The sequence below is a fragment of the Oncorhynchus masou genome, chromosome 27, assembly GCF_036934945.1.
Source record: "Oncorhynchus masou masou isolate Uvic2021 chromosome 27, UVic_Omas_1.1, whole genome shotgun sequence".
Taxonomy (NCBI): Eukaryota; Metazoa; Chordata; class Actinopteri; order Salmoniformes; family Salmonidae; genus Oncorhynchus; species Oncorhynchus masou.
In genome coordinates this window covers 62,103,578-62,111,077 of record NC_088238.1, presented here as the reverse complement: position 1 = coordinate 62,111,077, position 7,500 = coordinate 62,103,578, and positions in this window count along the sequence as shown.

Genomic DNA, 7,500 nt, shown 5'->3' with positions numbered 1-7,500 from the left:
TAATATATTATAATATTATAACAATAGAGAATACTGGATGGAATATGAGGGGGAAAATACACCAAATTATATTTAAAAAAAAAATCTTAAACACAGAAATGATACCAAAAAATAATTTACTCGTGATTCATTAAACAATATTTTTGAAAAAATAACTAAAGTACTTTAAGCGCATGTTTTCCTTTGTCTCCTCTAACCCGGAGCAAATCAATAATGTAAAATGAACATCTGTACAGAAAGAGTCATGTGGAGGCCAAGGGGGAGGAACATATTTATGTAATTAAGTCCTGGAAAACCAAACTTTTTGCTCAGAGGACTTTCATTAGCATGTTTTAACCTGAAGTCCTATATAAACAGTAGGTTATCAGATACTCAACAGAGGTCTGATTTCATTACTGAAACCAGGTGGTAAATCTAAAGCTCTTACACTTCAGTGTTATGATGCAACATGCATTGGATATTATTCATCCTAACATGCGGCTTTCGTCTGAAGAAGAGGACATGGCGCACCGTGGTACGTGTTCATGGTTATTTATTCAAACTGACTAACTAATCAATCTAGGACAGGGGGCAGTAGCAGTTGTAACACTCGTCTGAAGAGGACACCAGCGCACCGTGGTACGTGTTCATGGTTATTTATTCAAACTGAACACTGAAACAAAACAACAAAGTGGAACAAAAGAAACAGTTCTGTCTGGTGCAGAAACACAAAACAGAAAACAACTACCCCTAAAACACAGGTGGGGAAAAGCTGCCTTGAGTATGATTCTCAATCAGAGACAACGATAGACAGCTGCTTCTGATTGAGAACCACACCCGGCCAAACACAAAGAAATAGAAGACAGAAATAAAAAAAACTAGAATGCCCACCTTCGTCACACCCTGGCCTAACCAAAATAGAGAATTAAATCCCCCCCCCCCCAAAGGGGAGCGGACTCCGGGTGGGCCTCCTTTCTGGTGTGGAACGTAGACCCGCCTCTGGCTCCCCCCACTTTGGTGGCGCCTCTGGTGCGGGGACCCTCGCCACCGATCCAGGACTGGAGACCATCACTGGGGGTTCCGGATTGAAGGCTTCATGCCATGACCCCTCACTGGAGGCATCGTGCCCTGACCCCTCACTGGAGGCATCGTGCCCTGACTCCTCACTGGAGGCATCGTGCCCTGACTCCTCACTGGAGGCTTCGTGCCCTGGATCATCACTGGAGGCTTCGTGCCCTGGATCATCACTGGGTTTCGTGCCATGGATCATCACTGGAGGTTTCGTGCCATGGATCATCACTGGAGGTTTCATGCCATGGATCATCACTGGAGGTTTCGTGCCCTGGATCATCACTGGAAGCTTCGTGCCCTGGATCATCACTGGAGGCCGTGCCCTGACTCCTCACTGGAGGCTTCGTGCCCTGACTCCTCACTGGAGGCATCGTGCCCTGACTCCTCACTGGAGGCATCGTGCCCTGACTCCTCACTGGAGGCATCGTGCCCTGACTCCTCACTGGAGGCATCGTGCCCTGACTCCTCACTGGAGGCATCGTGCCCTGACTCCTCACTGGAGGCTTCGTGCCCTGACTCCTCACTGGAGGCTTCGTGCTGACTCCTCACTGGAGGCTTCGTAACTGACTCCTCACTGGAGGCATCATGCCATGGATCATCACTGGAGGCTTCATGCCCTGACTCCTCACTGGAGGCTTCATGCCCTGACTCCTCACTGGAGGCATCGTGCCATGGATCATCACTGGAGGCTTCGTGCCCTGACTCCTCACTGGAGGCATCATGCCATGGATCATCACTGGAGGCTTCATGCCCTGACTCCTCACTGGAGGCATCGTGCCCTGACTCCCTCACTGGAGGCATCGTGCCCTGACTCCTCACTGGAGGCATCGTGCCCTGACTCCTCACTGGAGGCATCGTGCCCTGACTCCTCACTGGAGGCTTCGTGCCTGACTCCTCACTGGAGGCTTCGTGCCCTGACTCCTCACTGGAGGCATCATGCCATGGATCATCACTGGAGGCTTCATGCCCTGACTCCTCACTGGAGGCTTCATGCCCTGACTCCTCACTGGAGGCATCGTGCCATGGATCATCACTGGATGCTTCGTGCCATGGATCATCACTGGAGGCTTCATGCCCTGACTCCTCACTGGAGGCATCGTGCCATGGATCATCACTGGAGGCTTCATGCCCTGACTCCTCACTGGAGGCATCGTGCCCTGACTCCTCACTGGAGGCATCGTGCCCTGACTCCTCACTGGAGGCATCGTGCCCTGACTCCTCACTGGAGGCATCGTGCCCTGACTCCTCACTGGAGGCTTCGTGCCCTGACTCCTCACTGGAGGCATCATGCCATGGATCATCACTGGAGGCTTCATGCCCTGACTCCTCACTGGAGGCTTCATGCCCTGACTCCTCACTGGAGGCATCGTGCCATGGATCATCACTGGAGGCTTCGTGCCATGGATCATCACTGGAGGCTTCATGCCCTGGATCATCACTGGAGGCTTCGTGCCATGGATCATCACTGGAGGCTTCGTGCCATGGATCATCACTGGAGGCTTCGTGCCATGGATCATCACTGGAGGCTTCGTGCCCTGACTCCTCACTGGAGGCATCGTGCCCTGACTCCTCACTGGAGGCTTCGTGCCCTGACTCCTCACTGGAGGCATCATGCCATGGATCATCACTGGAGGCTTCATGCCCTGACTCCTCACTGGAGGCATCGTGCCCTGACTCCTCACTGGAGGCTTCATGCCCTGACTCCTCACTGGAGGCATCGTGCCATGGATCATCACTGGATGCTTCGTGCCATGGATCATCACTGGAGGCTTCATGCCCTGACTCCTCACTGGAGGCATCGTGCCATGGATCATCACTGGAGGCTTCATGCCCTGACTCCTCACTGGAGGCATCGTGCCCTGACTCCTCACTGGAGGCATCGTGCCCTGACTCCTCACTGGAGGCATCGTGCCCTGACTCCTCACTGGAGGCATCGTGCCCTGACTCCTCACTGGAGGCATCGTGCCATGACTCCTCACTGGAGGCTTCGTGCCCTGACTCCTCACTGGAGGCATCATGCCATGGATCATCACTGGAGGCTTCATGCCCTGACTCCTCACTGGAGGCATCGTGCCATGGATCATCACTGGAGGCTTCGTGCCATGGATCATCACTGGAGGCTTCGTGCCCTGGATCATCACTGGAGGCTTCGTGCCATGGATCATCACTGGAGGCTTCGTGCCATGGATCATCACTGGAGGCTTCGTGCCATGGATCATCACTGGAGGCTTCGTGCCATGGATCATCACTGGAGGCATCGTGCCCTGACTCCTCACTGGAGGCGTCGTGCCATGGATCATAACTGGAGGCTTCGTGCCATGGATCATCACTGGAGGCTTCGTGCCCTGACTCCTCACTGGAGGCATCGTGCCATGGATCATCACTGGAGGCATCGTGCCATGGATCATCACTGGAGGGTTCGTGCCCTGACTCCTCACTGGAGGCATCGTGCCCTGACTCCTCACTGGAGGCATCGTGCCCTGACTCCTCACTGGAGGCATCGTGCCATGGATCATCACTGGAGGCATCGTGCCATGGATCATCACTGGAGGCTTCATGCCCTGACTCCTCACTGGAGGCATCGTGCCATGGATCATCACTGGAGGCTTCATGCCCTGACTCCTCACTGGAGGCTTCATGCCCTGACTCCTCACTGGAGGCATTGTGCCATGGATCATCACTGGAGGCTTCGTGCCATGGATCATCACTGGAGGCTTCATGCCCTGACTCCTCACTGGAGGCATCGTGCCATGGATCATCACTGGAGGCATCGTGCCCTGACTCCTCACTGGAGGTTTCGTGCCATGGAACATCACTGGAGGCATCGTGCCATGGATCATTACTGGAGGCTTCGTGCCCTGAATCCTCACTGGAGGCATCGTGCCCTGACTCCTCACTGGAGGCATCGTGCCCTGACTCCTCACTGGAGGCTTCGTGCCCTGACTCCTCACTGGAGGCTTCGTGCCCTGACTCCTCACTGGAGGCATCGTGCCCTGACTCCTCACTGGAGGCTTCATGCCCTGACTCCTCACTGGAGGCATCGTGCCATGGATCATCACTGGATGCTTCGTGCCATGGATCATCACTGGAGGCTTCATGCCCTGACTCCTCACTGGAGGCATCGTGCCATGGATCATCACTGGAGGCTTCATGCCCTGACTCCTCACTGGAGGCATCGTGCCATGGATCATCACTGGAGGCTTCGTGGCATGGATCATCACTGGAGGCTTCGTGCCCTGGATCATCACTGGAGGCTTCGTGCCATGGATCATCAGGATTAGTTCTGGGGCGCAGACACAGAGCTCACCAGGCTGGATAGACATCAAGAGGATTAGTTCTGGGCGCAGACACAGAGCTCACCAGGCTGGGGAGACATCCAAGAGGATTAGTTCTGGGTGCAGACACAGAGCTCACCAGGCTGGATAGACATCAAGAAATTAGTTCTGGGCACAGACACAGAGCTCACCAGGCTGGGGAGACATCCAAGAGGATTAGTTTCTGGGCACAGACACAGGGCTCACCAGGCTGGGGAGACATCCAAGAGGATTAGTTCTGGGCGCAGACACAGAGCTCACCAGGCTGGGGAGACATCCAGAGGATTAGTTCTGGGCGCAGACACAGAGCTCACCAGGCTGGGGAGACATCCAGAGGATTAGTTCTGGGTGCAGACACAGAGCTCACCAGGCTGGGAGACATCCAAGAGGTTAGTTCTGGGTGCAGACACAGAGCTCACCAGGCTGGGGAGACATCCAGAGGATTAGTTCTGGGTGCAGACACAGAGCTCACCAGGCTGGGGAGACATCCAAGAGGAGTAGTTATGGGCGCAGACACAGGCTCACCAGGCTGGGGAGACATACAGGAGGCCCTGTCCTTAGCAGAGGCAATGGATACACTGGGCCGTGGAGGCACACTGGAGGTCTCGAGCTGCGGAGCCTGCACAACCCGTCCTGGCTGGATGGTGACTTTGGCCCGGCACGTGCGGGAGCAGGCACAGGACGCACTGAGCTGTGCAGACACACTGGAGACACAGTGCACAGAGGCCGGCGGGAAACCCACTGGCTGTCTGCAGAGCAGGGCTGGCACCATCCTCCCTGGCTGGATCTTCACCCGGCAGATGGGGAGCTGGGATGTAGCACACCGGGCTGTGAACGAGCACTGGAGACACCGTGCGGACCCCGAACGACGCCCGCCACGGTAAATGTTTCTTCTAAAATGTGACATTTGGGTTTTCATAAACCCTGTGAAGGGACAAGGGCTATAAAACTTTTCAAACACCCTCCTCTGCCTTCCTGTATAAGCCCTTGACGACAATAGAACTTCCCTGTTCCGAAGATGTGAGGATGACGTTCCGATGTCAGAATGGTTCAGATAATAACTACAGAACGAAGCCAACATCAGAGTGAGCTTTGCTTGCGAATGGTATGAACTTTGAACTCTTATTCACTACAGGAGTGATACCTTCTAGCCGTTGAGTTAACAACAGCAGCTGCAAAGTGACCAGGTTAGGAAGGAACAGATGGAGTATCCCATCTACCACACAATGACTTTACTACAACTTATCCAATTGACAACCAGAGACATTCTTCAAAGGACTCTGTTTGGCAACCCGACCTTCCATCTACAACCAACCTACTGAAGCACAGCTCAGAGTAAATATTTATTCCATTTTCCTTTTCCAAATGGGCGGTAATTTAGAATGCATAAGATACTGTATTTACGATAGCACAGCTTCTCCCTGTGTTCCTCAGTCTTGACGCTCTTTCACTCAATCCCGCCCCTTTTCCCTTCGGTAGCCAGCTGTCATATCTGTTCTGCCCCGCGAGGGCGTTTCCCTTTATGACGTAATTTGTAATCAAGTTGATTAATTGTGTGTATGTGTAACTCTGTAGATTAGTTAGGTATTTAGTAAATAAATAATTAAACCCAATTTTTGTATGCTGATTCAATTTGTTAGCCAGGGTTCGTGCAGATGAAATAATTTACAACTTTCAGATGGAGACTGAATTTAGGTGACGATTAATATTGACTGCTATGGATGTAAAATATTACTGAGTCTTTAAGAGTTTACTCGGAAGATAACGGCTCTATAAATATTATTTTGTGGTGCCCCGACTCTCTAGTTAATTACATTTACATGATTAGCTCAATCAGGTGATATTAATTATTTTATAGAATAGCATGTCACATCACTTAATCCCGGCATAGCCAACACGCTGCTTGAAACAATAGAACACTGATGACATCACAATGAATGAAGACCATTGTGATGTCATCAATCAGTGTGTAGCAGTGTAACCTGAGTGGTTAGAGCGTTGAACTAGTAACCGAGGTTGCAAGTTCAATCCCGAGCTGACTAGGTACAAAATCTGTCGTTCTGCCTCTGAACAGCCAGTTAACCCACTGTTCCCCAGGCCGTCATTGAAAATAAGAATTTGTTCTTAACTGACTTGCCTAGTAAAATAAAGGTAAAAAAATCACACAAGAAAAAAATCAGAACCTGAGCTGGAGGCCCACGGGACTGTCTCCCCACGTTCAGTGACGTTACCTACGCCAGGGTGGGTTTGGTCTGTTGAAGAGTGGTGCGAAGACCCTGAACTGGGCTGTGGATATCCACAACCCCCTTAAAGGTAGCCTAGACGTTAGATGAAAATTAAGGGCTGCCAGTTCAAATCCCATTTCTGACAGGGAACAAAATCATGTCGGGAGTGGGGCCGGCAACTTCGAGGTTGCTAGCATCAGTATCCTAGATACCATCTCCTTCCCGTATTGCCCTTGACACTCAACCCCTGTATTGGCATACATTATGACTGACCTCTTCTTCGTCTAGCCTGACCTCCTCTCCAATCTGGCCGCCGATCTGACGACCCCCTCTCCGATCTGGCCTGAGCCTCCTCTCTGTGTTTCTGTATTTTTGGTAGTTGGGATAAAGCAGAATTCACAATTCTCTCTCACACTCACTCACTCACCCACTCTCACCCACTCTCACTCACTCACTCTCACTCACTCTCACTCACTCACTCACTCACTCACACTCACTCACACACTCACACTCACTCACTCACTCTCACTCACTCAAAATCTCACTCACTCACTCTCACTCACTCACTCACTTTCACTCCACTCTCTCACTCACTCACTCACTCTCACTCCTCACTCACTCACTCCTCTCACTCTCACTCACTCTCACTCTCACTCACACTCACTCACTCTCACTCTCACTCACTCAAAATCTCACTCACTCACTCACTCACTCACTCTCACTAACACTCACTCACTCTCACTCACTCAAAATCTCACTCACTCTCTCTCACTCACTCACTCACTCACTCACTTTCACTCTCTAACTCACTCACTCACTCACTCACTCACTCACTCACTCACTCACTCACTCTCACTAACACTCACTCACTCACTCTCACTCACTCCTCACTCACTCACTCACTCACCACT